Source organism: Pristis pectinata, chromosome 4 (genome assembly GCF_009764475.1).
Source record: "Pristis pectinata isolate sPriPec2 chromosome 4, sPriPec2.1.pri, whole genome shotgun sequence".
In the NCBI taxonomy this organism is placed as follows: Eukaryota; Metazoa; Chordata; class Chondrichthyes; order Rhinopristiformes; family Pristidae; genus Pristis; species Pristis pectinata.
Window position 1 is genome coordinate 115,682,189 of NC_067408.1, and position 17,418 is coordinate 115,699,606.

The 17,418-nt window shown below is 45.6% G+C and overlaps 1 protein-coding gene across 7 annotated transcripts in view; it reads left to right on the forward strand.

Annotated features, from left to right (window-relative positions):
• Positions 1-17,418, forward strand: part of robo1 (roundabout, axon guidance receptor, homolog 1 (Drosophila)) — a 570,003-nt gene that overhangs the window by 419,946 nt on the left and 132,639 nt on the right. The gene's annotated exons all lie outside the window — the stretch shown is intronic.

Below are 17,418 nucleotides of genomic sequence, written 5' to 3' on the forward strand. Positions count from 1 at the left end.
TGAGGTAGTACAGGGTAAAAACAATAACAGAATGCAGAATAAAGTGTTACAGTTACAGAGAAAGTACATTGCAGGTAGACAATAAGGTGCAAGGTCATAACGAGGTAGATTGTGAGGTCAAGAGTTCATTTTATTGCACTAGGGGACCGTTCAATAGTCTTATAACAGCGGGATAGAAGCTGTCCTTGAGCCTGGTGGTACGCGCTTTCAGGCTTTTGTATCTTCTGCCCGATGGGAGGGGGGAGGGGGGGAGTGTGATTATGGCCTATCTGCCCCAGGCCTCACCTCCTCCTCTGTGTCAGTTCCCCATTGCCCTCAATAAAGCCAGGTCTTTAAAAAGATATCTACCTCATCTTTAAATACTTCCAGTGATCCAGCCTCCACAACCCCCTTGGGCAGAGAATTCCAGAGATTCACTACCCTCTGCGAAAAAAAATTTCTACCAACCTTCGACTAAGATGGCTATTCATTACCTTGTAACTGTGTCTGCTCACTCGAGATTCTCCCACTAGTGAAAACATCTTAACATCTAACCCCAACTCCTTTGATCCTCTGAATATTCAAGACAATATGTGGGAGGAAACCCGAGCACCCAGAGGAAACCCATGTGGTGACAGGGAGAAAGAACGTGCAAACTCCACAATGCCCGAGGTCAGAATCGAACCCAGGACTCTGGCACTGAGAGGCAGCAGTTCTACTAGCTGTGCCACTGTGGTATGAAGGGGATGCTACTCTGTTGTAGGTAATGTGCTCTGTTCGTGAGATATAGAGACCCTGGCTGATGTAAAAGATCTTGTATACATCCTATTGAAGCAGAGTGTCTGTTGCCCTAACCTTTAATCACCATAATTATAGCAGATTATCTGGTCATTATCACGTTACACCCTGTGGGAGTTCAATGTGTGGAAATGATTTTATTGTATGCCTTACATCAGTACTTCATCGGGTGTAAGTCACTCCGGGGGATCCTGAAAGGGATGTAAAGGTGCTGTAGAAATGCAAGTCTTTACATCTCCGTTGCCTCCTGGTTTGAGTACTGAGCTGCCTCTCCCAAGGTTCATGATTGCAAAGGGCTTTAATTTTAGCATCAACCTCGGCACCACAATCTGGCTGAGAGAAGGGAGTGGATATTTGCAAACAAATCACAAGGCCAATGACCAGTATTTGGGCCAAGTATGTTTAAAGTAATTGCAGCTGTGTTCAAAGGGCTGCACTGTTAAAATCAACGAGCTAATCCTTGCAATGGCAAAGAAAGAAAGCTTAAATCTCAGCTGCACGTCATCAGTGTAATTGTATGGAATACATCCATCAAAACCCCCTGCTCCAAGGCGGAATTGTGCACACTTTGGGAATTGAACAGTTAATTGTAGCATGAAACTCAGACTTCTCGTTGAGGTGGTTTTATACAGCAGAGACCCAAGATCCACAAACTGGACTGAATGGAGATCAGTTACTGCCCTGCGCATGGACACCTTCCCCCTTCACCTTCTCAGAGGGGAGCATTAATCAGTGACTGGACTGTCAAGGTCTCTTCAATCCTGCCTGTCAGGCCGGACACAATGACCTCACATCTCCAGGAGTGTGGACCAGGGAAAGTCCAAGTGTGCAGTTCCAGAGAAATTCATGACATCATCTGTTTTATGTGGGATATATCCATTTCCTGCAGCTAAAATTAGCAGAATGCTCCTGCAATATGACTGTAAAAAAAACCTTTATTCAAACCTTGGGTTCTTAATCTCCTGTGTTCCTTCCAAGTTTGTCCTGATTCTTCTGAGGGTTAAAGAACGTAGGCTGTAACGCAGCGGCAATCTCTCTCTTTCCCTCTCTCCCTCACGCTTTCACACTCTTTCATGCACTCTCTCTCACACAATCTCTCTCAAAACCTCCCTGTCGCACGCACTCACTCACTCACTCACTCACACTCTCTCCCCCACTCAATCTCTCTCTCTCACACTCTCACAGTCTCTCTCACACCCTCCCTCTCTCACTCACTCACTTGCTTCCAGTCAATCTCTCTTTCTCACACTCACAGTCCCACTCTCTCATGCACTCTCTCACGCCGTCCTTTCTCACTGACTCATTCTCTGTCTCCCCCACTTAATCTCTCTCTCTCGCTGTCTCACACTCTCTCTCACTATATCTTTCTCATGCCCTCTGAGGCTCTGACTGCCCTATCTGGCTGTACTGATTAGCAGAAAAGAACTCTTTTTTAATCGCAGAATCATTTTGGTTTAGCCAGAGGCCATTCAGACCTTTGAGTTCATGCTAGCTCCTATTGGAGCAATCCCTTCATTCTTATCCGTTCACTCCTCGCCTATGCTCCAGTAAGTCCAAAGCCCATCCACTTCTCTTCTGAAAGCTCTGATAGTCCCTGTTTCCACCACCCCTACTGGCAGTGAGTTCCACATCATCATCATAGTACTGTGTTCAGATTTGGTCACTCTGCTATAGGAAAGACATCATTAAACTGGAAAGAGTGCAGAGGAGATTTACGAGGATGTTGCCAGGACTTGAGAGACTGAGTTATGGAGAGAGGTTGAGCAGGCTGGGACTTTTTCTATTGGAGTGTAGGAGAATGAGGGGTGATCTTATGGAGGTGTATAAAATCATGAGGGGCATAGACAGGGTGAATGCACACAGTCTTTTTCCCAGGGTTGGGGAATGAAGAACTACAAGACATAGGTTTAAGGTTAGAGGAGAGAGATTTAATAGGAACCTGAGGGACAACTTCACCCAGAGAGTGCTCAGTATATGGAACAAGCTGCCAGAGGAAGTGGTTGAGACAGGTATATTAACCACATGTAAAAGGTACTTGAGCAGGTACATGGATGGGAAAGGTTTAGAGAGATACGGGCCAAATGCAGGCAAGTGGGACTAGTTTAGGTGGGAATCTTGGACCAGTTGGGCCAAAGGGCCTGTTTCCGTGCTGTATGGCTCTGTGACCATGCTCTGTCTAAAAAACTGATTTTCTCATATCCACCTTGTACCTCTTGTCCAAAATTCAACATTTATACCCTCAGGTCCCTGAAGCATCTGCAAATGGGAACAGCTTCCCTCCGTTCCTCCTCAGACAACCCGTCATGGTGTTGTCTACCTCCGTCAAATTTTCTCTCAATCTTCTTTGTCCCAAAGAAAGCAGCCTTGGCTTCTCCTGTCTGACCCTGTAGTTGAAAACCCTCATCCCTGGAATCATTCCTGTCTCCTGGGCTAATTATCCCGGAATTTGGAATTACGGAAACAGATGCTAAAACAATGTTGTAAGCAATTGAGGGAAGATTTAGTCGACAGATACCTGGGATGGGCGAGCTGTCTTGGAATGAAACATTGGACAGGCTAGGCTTGTATCTGCTGGAGTTTGGAAAAATGAGAGGAAATGATTGAGAGTGGATGTGGAAAAGATATTTCCTCTTGTGGGACTAGGGTCACTGGTTAAAAATAAGAGATCATCCATTTAAAATGAGATGAATTTTTTTTCTCTTTGAGAGTTATGAGCCTTTGGAACTCTTTTCGTCAAAGGGCAGTAAAAGAAGAGTCTTTGAATGTATTTAAAGCTGTAGTAGGTGAGGTACCAGAAGACTGGAGGCTGGCTAATGTTGTTCCTTTATCTAAGAACAGCACCAGGAATAAGCCAGGGGAGTCTTACATCAGTGGTGGGGAAATTATTGGAGAAAATTCGAAGGGATGGCATTTTTGTACATTTGGAAAGGCAGGGAGTATCAGGGATAGTAAGCGTGGCTTTGTGTGGGGGAAATCCAGTCTCAGAAATTTGATTGAGCTTTTTGGGGAGGTAACTAAGGAACCTCAATGTACACCTTTAGTCTCCACTGATGCTGCTTGGTCCATTGAGTTCTTTGAGCATTCTGTACTTTGTTTCACCAGGATGTTGTCCGGAGTGAGAAAGAGAGAGAGAGAGAGAGAATCTGCTGGAAGTATTTACATGTGTGTGTCTGTGTCTGTGTGTGAGAGAGAGAATTTATTGAAAGGGTTCGTGTGTGTGTGTGTGTGTGTGTGTGTGTGTGTGTGTGTGTGTGTGTGTGTGTGTGTGTAAGAGAGAGAGAATCCACTGTAAGTGTGTGTGTGTGAATTTATTGAAAGGGTTTGTGTGTGTGAGAGAGAATCTATTGAAAGGGTGTGTGTGAGAGAGTGAAAGAATTCATTGAAAGGGTTTGTGTGTGTGAGAGAGAGAGAGAGAGAATGTGTTAAGAGGAGTGTGTAAGTACAACAAGGGAGAGTGTGCCTCTGTATCTATGTTGGGGTGCAGGGAGGAGCTGGGTATGCACTTTATCCAACCGTCCTTCCGAGGTCAAATATATTGCCGGCACTCCCTGTCTGAGCTGGCTCTGAGGGGAGAGTTTGCGAGGGCTACTACTGCCTCACCAGAGCCAGCTGGCACCCTCATCACTGAGAGAAAATCAGCAAAAGGAAGTTAAAATCATGTTGAATATGCTAATTATGTTTGGAGGTACAGTTATTTATATTAACACACAGGTCATAGTTGTTGAACATCCATCAGCTTTGTGAAAAAGTATAGCACAGGGAGAATTCCTCAGCGTAAAATAACTCCACTGAAAATTATCAAAGGAAAACGCTTGAAAGTGCTGGTTGGTTAATTGCCCTTTGTGTGTAGGTAGGGTAGAATCCGGGGGGAGTTCATGAGATTAAAAAGTGGGATCAATGTAGGATTGCTGTCAATAGGTGGTTGATGGGCAGCGGGAACTCGGTGGGCTAAAGGGCCTGTTTCCATGCTCTGTGACTCTGTGCTAATTTTTAGTGGCTCCCATTAATGTGGACAACGTTATTAATATTACTTCAGAGCCATCCTCAGTCTCAGGATACTGTGTAGTGGAGAAGCCATGGGGGGGAGACACAGTAATGGGACATGTGACCAGATAAATTTTTCGGGAGGTGTTGCAGGAGGAGCAAGTGTTACCAGGAAGAACTTCTCTGCTGTCCTTCAGTGCAGTCGCTATGAGAATTTTTACATCCCCCTGAAAAAGTAGACAGGGACCTGAGTTTACCATATTATCCAAAAGACGGCACACATGACAAGTGAGGCACCAGACATCATTACACTGGAAAGAGTGCACAGAACACTTACGAGGATGCTGCCAGGACCTGAGTTATAAGGAGAGGTTGGGCAGGCTAGGACCTTATGCCATGGAATGTAGGAGATTGAGGGGTGACTTTACTGAGGTGTATAAACTCATGAGGGGCATAGATAGGGTGAATGCACACAGTCTTTTTCCCAGGGAAGGGGAACTAAAAACTAGAGGGCATAGGTTTAAGGTGAGATGTTAAAGATTTAAAAGGGGACCTGAGGGGCAGCTTCTTCATGCAGAGGGCGGTGCGTATAGGGAACGAGCTGCCAGAGGAAGTGGTCGAAGAAAGTACAATAACAACTTTTAAAAAACATTTGGATAAGTACATGGATAGGAAAGGTTTGGAAGGACATGGACCAAACATGGGCAAATGGGACTAGTTTAAGGGGCACCATGGTCAGCATAGATGAGTTGGGCCGAAGGGCCTGTTTCCATGCTGTATGGCTCACTCAGTACTGCAGATTGGAATATCATTAAGCTGGTGTTTATATATGAGTCTGGTGCCCCTGATACAAGGACAAGAAAGAAACAAACAAAACAAAGTTTGAACCGAGGAGAGTTGTGTAATATTGAATTTATAACAACTCCATCTTAATACCTGGAGTGGCTGGAAGTCTGGTATAGAGAGAGTGCTGATAATTTGGTTTTTAAGACTGTTAGCCCATTGATACCATTCAAGGCATTTAATGAGCACACTAGTTAGTAAAAAATGGAAGAGATTTTGGCAGAGATTTATCGGATTTGGCACAGAGTAGAACTTTTTTTAAACTGCAGCAGAACAAACCCATTTGGATCTGGCTGAGTCTCCTTGTTGGAAGCAGGTTTTGATTTCAATCCAGGTAGTTTGCTCTCTGAAACAACCTTTTTTTCAAATGCAATTAGTTTGTAATCCAGATAAAGGGACAATGCCACAAACATTCACATATTCAGTACACCCACAGGAAACTTTTATCGCTTGTAGGGTTTCTATTTGTTCATTCACAGGGTGTGGGTATTGCTGACAAGGCCAGCGTTTATGGCCCACCTCTGATTGTCCTTGAGAAGGTGATGAGGAACCACCTTGAACTGCTCCAGTCCTTAGAATCACAGAAAATATGCGGCATAGAAGAAGGCCATTTGGCTTGTCGTGTCCATGATGGTCAAGAAAAGCCATCTGGCTTAAACGCACTGTCCAGCCCTGCAGGTCTCAAAGTACACATGTTGTTTAAACGTGGTGAGAGTTTCTGCCTGCATCTCCGTCTCAGGCACTGAGCTCGAGGCATCCTCTGGTGAAAAATAATATTTCCTTGTCTGCATGTGGCGAAGTGCCGGTGGGAAGTGAATTCTAGAATTTAAATCCGGTGATGATGAAGGAACAGTGAATCAAAATCGGAATCAGGTCTTATATGACGGGAGATTTGTTGTTTTGTGGCAGCAGTACAGTGCAAATACAAAATAAATAGTGCAAAAAAAATGAACAATGAGGCAGCATTCATGGGTTCATGGACCGTTCAGAAATCTGATGGCGGAGGGGAAGAAGCTGTTCCTGAATCATTGAGTGTGGGTCTTCAGGCTCCTGTACCTCCTCCCCAATGGTAGTAACGAGAAGAGGGCATGTCCCGGGTGGTGAAGGTCCTTAATGATGGATGCCGCCTTCTTGAAGATGTCCTTGATGGTGGGGAGGGTTAAGATAAGATATCTTTATTAGTCACATGTACATCGAAACACACAGTGAAATGCATCTTTTCCATAGAGTGTTCTGGGGGCAGTCCGCAAATGTTGCCACGCTTCCGGTGCCAACATAGCATGCCCACAACTTCCTAACCCGTCCGTCTTTGGAATGTGAGAGGAAACCAGAGCACCCGGAGGAAACCCACGCAGACACAGGGAGAACATTCAAACTCCTTACAGACAGCGGCCGGAATTGAACCCAGGCCGCAGGCGCTGTAAAGTGTTATGCTAACCGCTACACTACCGTGCTGCTGCTGGTTGTGCCCGTGATGGAGCTGGCTGAGTCTACAACCCTCTGCAGCCTCTTGCGATCCTGCGCCTTGGAGCCTCCATACCAGGCTGCGATGCAACCGGTCAGAATGCTCTCTATCGTACATGTATAGAAATTTGTAAGAGTGGTGACATACCAAATCTCCTCAAGCTCCTAATGAATGCCATATCTTCAGGACAGGTTGGTGCGTGACTTGGTGGGGAATCAGGAGGTAATGGTGTTCATGAACCCCTGAAGATCTTTTGCCTCTTGGTATTGGTATTGGTTTATTATTGTCACTTGTACTGAGGTACAGTGAAAAACTTGTCTTGCATACCGATCGTACAGGTCAATTCATTACACAGTTACATTGAGTCAGTACAGAGTGCTTGAGGTAGTACAGGTAAAAACAATAACAGTACAGAGTAAAGTGTCACAGCTACAGAGAAAGTGCAGTGCAATAAGGTGCAAGGTCACAACAAGGTAGACCGTGAGGTCAGAGTCCATCTCATCGTATAAGGGAACCGTTCAATAGTCTTATCACAGTGGGGTAGAAGCTGTCCTTAAGTCTGGTGGTGGTGGGGTGTGGGTTTGGGAGGTGCTGATGGAATAGTTTGGGTGAGTAACTGCAGTGGAGTTAGTACAGAGTGAGAGGTCTGGCTAATGTGGAGCTCAAAGCCGGTTGGGCCTGTAAACCTTGTGTATTTCTTTATTATTGGTACCCAAACTCAGAATCAGATTTATTATCACTAATTTATGTGATGTGAATTTTGTTGTTTTCCGGCAGCAGCACAGTGCAAAGACATAAAATTGCCATAAATTACAAATATAAATAGTGCAAAAAAAAGGAACAACGAGGTAGTGTTCATGGGTTCATGGACCGTTCAGGAATCTGAACTGGAGGCTGACTAGTGCTCCGTCCAGTTTGATTGTTACCCGGACCCACCTCCTTCCATTGACAGGAATGGTCCTCCTTTCCCGCGGGGAGCTGACCAATCCTTGGGAACTGCTTTGGTTACCCATGCTCGTACGACTTTTTAATCTGTAACAGGATCCCAGCAGTCTCACTCTTCCTGAGATAGCACAGATAACATCATGATTACCTGTGTGACACAGGAAATGGCTCACTGTGGTGTTTGATGGAATGTAACACCTCATTGCCGGTTATAACGGAACTCACAGATGGTACCGTGTTTTCTAACTATCTTTCTCTCCTCTTGCTCTCTACTTGTTTTCTTTCTCTCACACACAACCACAGACACACACACAGAAATACACACACACACCCTTTCTCTCTACCTCTCTTACTCACACATTCTCTCTCTCTCTCTCTCTCCTCTCTTACCCTCTTCCCTCCAAACTGATTTCTCCAGCTTTCTTTGTCCCTCATATTCTCTGTCTCTCTACATTTTTTCTTTTTGGTTCCTCACCTCCCCTCTATCCCCCTCTCTCTCCATTCCACCCACTTTCTCTCCAATCTGATTTCCCCTTCCTCTGCCTCTTCTCTCTTTCTGCTTCTCTGCCTTCCCTCTTTCTATCTCTCTCTCCCTCTCTCTCTCGCTCTCTCTCTCTCTCTCTCTCTCTCTCTCTCTCTCTGTTGTCCTGTCTTTCTGGACCTCATTTCTCTCAACCGGACAACTATCACTCCCTCTTGGTTATCCTGCACTGCACTTTCCCTGTAGCTGCTATGCTCTATTCTGCATTCTGCTTTCTTTTTACTACCTCGATGTACTTATGTACGGCATGATCTGCCTGGATGGCACACAAACAGAAGTTTTTCCCTGTACCTCAGTACACGTGACAGTAATAAACCAATTCCAATTCTAATTCCAGTTCCAATACCCTTTCTGTGATGCCTCTCCTTCCTCTCTGATCAATAGTGTGCCCAGTGTCTGAGAGAAGTTTGTGTATCCAAGTCTTTGGAGTGGGGTTTGAACCCACAACCTGTTCAGTCTCAGGGTGACTGCTGACCACTGAACCACACTGAACCTGAAGGAATTAGATTTAGGATTCTCACAGCAGCCGATTGTCACGAATCCACCTTTTCCTCCGGCGTAGAGGTATATCCCCATAAACTGAGCAGTGAGCTGAGTGAGTGTGTGCAAAATGTTCCAGTGATTAGACTGAAATAAAAGGGAAGGGAAGCCCAGTTAATTCCAGCAGCACTTTAATCTCCTTCTCGCAGTCACTGCATAGGAAGGATCCTGAAATGTCACAGCACCGTGGCCCATTAACAAAGTCAATGGGCTGAACTGTTTCTGAATTCAATACAATTATCTCAGCTACAGATCACACAGCTGCAGTTCAATAGCGTTTTGTTGCCTAATCTCCCGAGCCTCCCCATCCCCTGCTGCCACACTACATCGACATTCCGTTCCATTCGCACAGAAAGGTGACCAAAGTTGTACTAAAACTGTGGAACAGAAACCTCTAAGTCACAGTTTTTTTTTAGCAGAGATCAAGCCCGTATTGGGGCCAGACACAGGTTGGAGGAGCAACACCTCATTTTCCAGCTGGGTAGTCTCCAACCTGACGGCATCAACATCGATTTCTCCCTCCCCTCTGTCTTCCCCTTTCCCCCCTCCTTTTGTTTTCCCTCATTTCTGTTCCCCCTCCCCCTCCCTCATGACCTGCCCATCATCTACCTCTCATTCCCCACCTCCTTCCCTTTAATCCATGGTCCACTGTCCTCTCCTACTGGACTCCTTCTTCTTCAGCTCTTTCTACCTATCACCTCCCAGCTTCTCACATCACTCCCTTTCATTCCTCCCTCCCCCCACCCACCTACCTTCCCCCCCTCACCCGGACTCACCTGTCCCCTGCTTGGGTGTGCTCCTCCCCCTCCCCCCGCCTTCTTATTCTGGCTTCTGCCCTCTTCCTTTCCAGTCCTGATGAAGGGTCTCGGCCCGAAATGTTGACTGTTTATTTCCCTCCATAAATGCTGCCCGACCTGCTGAGTTCCTCCAGCATTTTGTGTGTGTTGCTCCAGATTCCAGCATCTGCAGAATCTCTTATGTCAAGCCCATATTTCCCCATATTGCACAACACAGCTCCCCTCTCCCATAAACCCCAACACCTCCCACCTGCTCCCCATCTGTTTCAACCACACTCTCTATAACCCCACCACCCATCTTCTCCCCAACACCTTCTCTCCTCACCCCTCAACCCCACTCAACCACTTTCTCTCCATATTCCTCAACCTCCTCCCACTCAATTAATGTCTATTTGAGGTGACAGTTATAGAATCATAGAATTCATAGAGTAAAACAGCATGAAACAGGCCCTTCAGCTCAACTCGTCCATGTCAACCATGGTGCCCATCAAGCTAGTCCCATGTTTGGCCCAGATCCCTCTAAACCTTTCCTATCCATGTACTTATCTAAATGTTTATTAAATGTTGTTATTGTACCTCATTCAACCACTTCCTCTGGTATTGGTATTGGTTTAATATTGTCGCTTGTACTGAGGTACAGTGAAAAACTTGCCTTGTACACCGTTCGTACAGATCAATTCATTACACAGTGCATTGACATAGTACAGGGTGAAAACAATAGCAGAACGCAGTGTCACAGCTACAGGGATGTGGCAGCACAACTGCTAGACTAGATGTGAAGGATTAAAGAACTTACTGTACCTTCGTATGGAGACACAAGAGACTGCAGATGCAGGAATCTGAAGCAAAAAACGAACTGCAAGAGGAACTCAGTGGGTCAGGAAGCATCTGTGGAGGGATATGGACAGTCGATGTTTTCAGGTCGAGCGAGGCCCTTCATCTGGGCTCCAGTCTCGACTTGAAACATTGACTGTCCATTTCCCTCCACGGATGCTGCCCGACCTGCTGGGTTCCTCTAGCAGCTTGTTTGTTTTGTTTATCTTCATATAGACCCCTTTAACAACGTGAGGACATCCACTGTAGCCAACAGCCAAGGGTAAATTGGTTTATTATTGTCACATATACCCAGGTACAGTGAAAAACTTGCCTTGCGTACCTTTCATACAGATCAATTCATTTTAACAGTGCATCGAGCACCTTTGAAGTGGAGGAATGTACAAAACTTGGCAGCCGATCCGTGCACAAGAAGATCCCAGAAGCCCAGGACAAGTAATTGCCAGATAATCTGTTGTAATCATATTGATTGTGAGATAAATTGCAACAATATTGTAAAAAATGTCCCAAGGATCCTCCATTTGGCACTGAGCCACATGTTAGGACAGGTGACCAAATGCTTGTTCAAAGTCAAGAAGGTTTAAGGAGAGAGGTGGAGAGAGACAGCTGCGATTCCCCGGGCATTTCTGAGAGATTCGGCTCTGTGCAAAGAGCCGCCAGCTGTCAACGTCCGTGACATCATCTATGGGAGACGCGAACAATTGCACAGAAGTCAATCCACCCAAGTGACATTCAAAGGCGATCTAAGGGCGATGTAACCAGCACAACATGAGTCTCGACATGCAGAGTTCAAGAACTATTAGCATTAAACAGACATTCATCATCATTTTTATATTACATTAGGGAATTTCCGATTGCCACTAACTACAACATTGCAGAAATAAATCACTTGTCTCCCAGGAAGAATGGAGAGATTTGTATTAAAAAAAACTGCTTAAGACAGAAACAGTTCCCCTGATTTTTTCATTTCAGATGAAGCCTCGGGATAGAACATAGAACACAGAAGAGTACAGCACAGGAACAGGCCCTTCAGCCCACCATATCTGTGCTGATTATGATGTCAATTTAAACTGCACATCTGCCTGCACATGGTCCATCTCCCTCCACTCTCTGTCTGTTCATGTGTCTGTCTAAATGCTTCTTAAATGTTGCTATCGTATCTGCCTCCACCACCACCCGTGGCAGCCCGTTCCAGGCACCCACCACTCTCTGTGTAAAAAAAGCTTGCCCTGCACATCTCCTTTAAACTTTCCCCCTCTCACTTTACATGAATGTCCTCCAGTACTTGACATTTCTACACTGGGAAAAATAAGAATTCACCTATTTATGATGGGCCAGAAGGAATCTACAATCCTTACAGTCCTAACACTAATCTGATCTTTAACTCAGCCCCAGTTTCCTCCCGAATCCCCACAATTCTTGACTCCCCAAAAGAAACAAATCTGTTTATCGCGACCTTGACTACATTCAGTGCCTCCAACTCCACAGCTGTCTGGGGTAATGTACTCCAAAGATTCACAATCCTGTGAGAGAAGAAATTCCTCCTCATCTCTGCTTTAAATGGGTGACCTTATCCTGAAATTTTAAACCCTAGTTCTAGATTCCTCTGCCAGGGGAAACATCTGCTCAACATCTGCCTTGCCAAGCCCCCTCAGAATCTCATATACATCAATATTCTTCACTTGAAGTTAGCTCTTTTTAAAGTTACACACCTATGTTCTTGAACAATGTGTTTTACCTATTTAAGGGAGGTCCTTCAGCCCATCAGGTCAATGCCAGCTCTCAGTAGAACAATCCCATTATCCCATTCCCCCCTCTCCTTATTTCCCGGATTCCCGGCAACTTATGTTTTCACACATGCCCGTCAGCTCCCCTTTCGTTCCTCCACTGCTCATCTACACTAGAGGCACTGTACAGCGGCCAATTAACCCACCAACCCGCATATCTTTGGGATGTGGGAGGAAACCGGAGCACAGGGAGGACGTGCAAACTCCACACAGCCAGGACCCGAGGTCAGGATTGAACCTGAGTCTCTGGAGTGCTGAGGTAGCAGAGTTAACCACTACGCCACAGGCTGACCTTCTGGTTCCAGCTTATGTTTATCTTGTTTATTCTGTGGTTGCTGTTCCACAGGAGATGCTATCAGCTCACATCCTCTACACTTATCCAAATAATTTATACATTCGACTGGCCTGTGCTGGTGTTTTATGCTCACACAAGACTTTGTCCCACCCGAGTTCTTATCCTTGCATTCCTCTCTCCATTTCGCCCTTAAGTACCAGTCCATGAATCCCTCATACCCATTCACACCATACACCTCATCCACTTGGAGACACAAGAGACTGCAGGTGCGAGAATCTGGAACAACAAACACTCTGCTGGAGGAGCTCAGCAGGTCAAGCAGCATCTGTTGGGGGGAAAGGAATTGTCGGCGTTTCAGGTGGAAATCCTGCGTCAGGTCCTGACAACAGCCTCTATCCCGCTGTCATAAGGCTGTTAGATGGTCCCCTAGTACAATAAGATAAGATTTCTTTATTAGTCACATGTACATCGAAACACACAGTGAAATGCATCTTTTTTGCGTAGAGTGTTCTGGGGGCAGCCCGCAAGTGTCGCCACGCTTCCTGCGCCAACATAGCACGCCCACAACTTCCTAACCCGTATGTCTTTGGAATGTCGGAGGAAACCGGAGCACCCGGAGGAAACCCACGCAGTCACGGGGAAAACGCACAACCTCCTTACAGACAGCGGCGGGAATTGAACCCGGGTTGCTGGTGCTGTAACAGCGTTACGCTAACTGCTTCACGACCTTACAGTGTACCTCATCATGGCCCTTGCACTTTAGTGTCTGCCTGCACTGCACTTTCTCTGTAATTTAACACTTTATTCTGCATTCTGTTATTGTTTTACCTCGATGAATGTTGTAATGCAATGACCTGTATGATCGGTATGCAAGACAAGTTTTTCGCTGTACCTCAGCACAAGTGACAATAATAAACCAATTTACAATTGGACCAATTTACATTTAGACGCAAAAGGCAAACATTGACAATTCCTTGTCCCCCTCCCCCCCCAACAGATGCTGCTTGACCCACTGAGTTCCTCCAGCAGAGTGTTTCTTACCTCAGCCCTCTTGTTGGCTGTGGGCTCCACATTCTCGCTGCTCTCTGCGAAAAGATTTTCTCTTGTTTCTCTGTAATTTCTTTGTGGCTGTTGTCCATGTATGTTCCCTCATTCCAGACATCCCCACAAATTCTCTACGTGTGCCTTAAGCTCCTCACTATCAAGTCGTCCCACAAAAATCTTCCAGAGTCACGAATCCTAAATTATTCCCGTTTTCCTAACGGTTGTCAGATTAAGTGCAATTTGTGAGCTGATTTCATTATCCTGGTGCCTGACTGACTTGTGATGAAAGTTAGTCTGTCAGCAGGCCTGGTGGCAAAGGGGCTAAGTTACTGGGCGAGAATCCAGAATGGTCAACTGTTGATGCAGAGATACAGGTTGAAAGCTCGTTATAGAAGTTAGGGGGTTTAAATTTAAGCAGCTAAATCATTCTAGATTTAAGAAGCTAGTCTCAGTAATGGTGAGTATGGGACTACTGCATGTCAGTTAAAAACATATCTGGTTTACTGATGCTCCTTCAAGTGATCTTTACAACATCCTTACAACAGGATCTGGTGAAGTGGGCCAAGGAATGGCAGATGGAATTTAACTCGGACAAATGCGAGGTGTTGCATTTTGATAAGTTAAACCAGGGCAGGACTTACACAGTAAATAGAAGGGCCCTGGGGAATGTTGTAGAACAGGGAAACTCAGGGGTACAGGTACATTGTTCCCTGAAAGTGGCAACACAGATAGACAGGGTGGTACAGGGTAGAAGGTATTTAGAATTATTGCTTTCATCGATTAGGGCATTGAGTACAGGAGTTGAGATGTCATGTTGCAACTGTACGAGATGTTGGTGAGACCATACTTGGAGTATTGTGTGCAGTTCTGGTTGTCCAGCTGTAGGAAAAATGTCATCAAGCTGTAAAGGGTGCAAGAAAGATTCTTGAGGACATTACCAGGACGGCGGGGGTGGGGGGGGGGGGGCTTGGGTTATAAGGAGAGGCTGGACAGGCTGGGACTTTTTAACCTGGAATAAAGGAGGCTGAGGAGTGACCTTACAGAGGCTTGTAAAATCATGAGAGATGTAGATAACTACAGTCTTTATCCCAGGGTTGGGGAGTCTAAAACTGGAGGGCATTGGTTTGAGGGGTGAAGGATTTAAAAGGGACCTGAGGGGCAACTTTTTCACACAGAGGGTGGTGGGTTTATGGAAAAAGTTGCCAGAGGTAGTTGCAGAGGTGGGTACAATTACAACACTTAAAAGACATTTGGTCAGGTAAATGGATTAGAAAGTATGAACCAAATGGGACTAGCTTGGATAGTCACCTTGGTTGGCATGGATGAGTCAGGCTGAAGGAACTGTATCTGTATTGTATAGAGTTATCTTCTCTTGCCAATATGTGAATCCAGACCCACCATTGACTTCTAACTGCCTTCTCAACTTTGGGAAGCAGTGGCTAGACAATAAATGCTTACCTTGCCTGTGATGCCCACACCTCACGAGTGAGGCGAAAAAAAGGAACGTTTCCCACTTTTCCGTGCGATTGGTTGGACCTTCTTAACAGAAAAGCAGGGGGAATGCATTGCACTACTTACAATGCAATTAACTTGATAATTGAAACAAAATAAGGTATTTTTGGGAAATAAAGTCCTCAGAATACTTTGTAAAACTAAAGCCAAGGAATATGAGGATGTTTGGTAATATCCTTATACTATCCAAGCAAGTGGAGTATTAACAAGGATGTTAAACTATTTGCTTTAGACAAATTAATATCTTCAATGAAAGAGCAAGCTAATATATGTCACATAAATGAATTAAGTATTTGGTGCAAGTTATTTGGTTTGGCATTAAACTCTTCTTGTTAAGCTCAGCGTCAATGGAAAATTGTCAGCAGTTCCAGCGGCCATATCATGGGAAGGATGTTTTAGGCTTGGAACACCACAGGGTAGAATCAGCTCAGATGATAAATGGACTCTAAGAGTCAGCTCAGCAGAGAATCCACAGGTTATAGTCCTAGAATTTGGATGATTAAACTGTTAATGTGATTGAAGTTGTCATGATATTAAGGGTAACAAAGAGGATAAGGAGAGAGCAACTGTCTTCAGTGGTGGGGGACTTTAAATCTAGAGGGCAGTCTGAAAATTGGACCGTCTTTCCAGAAAGCGTGAATGGAAAAGCGGGAGAGAGAGAGAGCAGATCACCCTATCTATGCCTCTCATAATGTTTTACACCTATCAGGTCATCCCTCAGCCTCCAACACTCCAGGGATAACATCTAACTTCCCCCCGCACCACCACCCCCCGACCACCGAATGTACCACTCACCTACACACTAGGGAGCAACTTACAGCAGCCAATTAGCCTACCTACCCACACGTCTTTGGGACGTGGGAGGAAACGTGAGCCACCGGGGGAAACCCATGCGGTCACAGGGAGAACGTGCAAACTCCACCTGGACAGCACCGGAGGTCAGGATCAAACCCGGGTCTCTGGTGCTGTGAAGCAGCAACACTACTGGCTGCACCACTAGGTTGCCCTTTGGATTTGATTGAGCCATATGTTTTGAAAAGTTGATTCAGTCAACCTTCTACCCTTGAAATCTGAAATAGCTGTACTACACCAGATGTTCAGGTGGTGTGGACCATTTCGGATGTTCTGGGAAGATCTGTTCAGGACCCCGGTAGATCGGCAACACGGACCCAAGAGGTTTTCTCCTTTGGTCTTGACCGCATCTCCTCACCAGTCCCTTACAGAGTGCCCCCCTGAACTTCTCTTCCCCTCTCCTGCCTGTTCTGCCCGAGGCATTTGGTGTTCTGACGGTTAGCTCATTGAGAAACATGAGCCTGACCTCTTCCTGGCTAATTACAGCTCTCCTCCTCCTCCTCTGCTGCTTTTTGATGTGCAGAGTGTTTGACCTGTTTTAAGATGTTTAATCATATTGCTGGGTTGACAGTGTTGGAAGCTGCTGTGTAGTTAGTGAGACACTAATTGCTCAGTGCTCAAACGCCAGCTAATCGCTCAAGGTATGGGACACTTCAGAAGTTCCGACTCTTTGCACACAGTCATTTTCCTCCCTAATGGTATTAATCTGGGGGTAGGTTTTACACCAGCATGTTATTAGTTCGAGTCTTGTAATGGGCTCTCCCACAATCCCTGACTGATGTTCTCTCTTCACTGGACTTCAATTAAGTAGGAGTTGGATTAAGATGAATACAACATGCGATGTCACAGGCATCTCAGTGCATGCCCAGTCTCCCTCACTCTGTCTTGTCCACTCTCCTTGCATTCTTTCACTCCATCTCACCCTGTCTCTTTCTGTCATTTCCAGCTTGCACAGCTCATAATTTTCTTCACTATCTCCTCATGTCTCTTTGAAAGCATTACTCACGCTGAATCCTCCTTACTGCTTGTCACAATATCTCTCATTCTCTGTCGTTCTGTAACATATTCCCCCTCTGTTTTTCTCTCTCTCTCTCTCTCTCTCTCTCTCTCTTTCTCACTCTCTCTCTGCCTCTCTCTTGCTCTTTCTCTCTCTCTCCCCGTGTGTGTCTCTCTCTCCCTGTGTGTGTCTCTCTCTTTCTCTC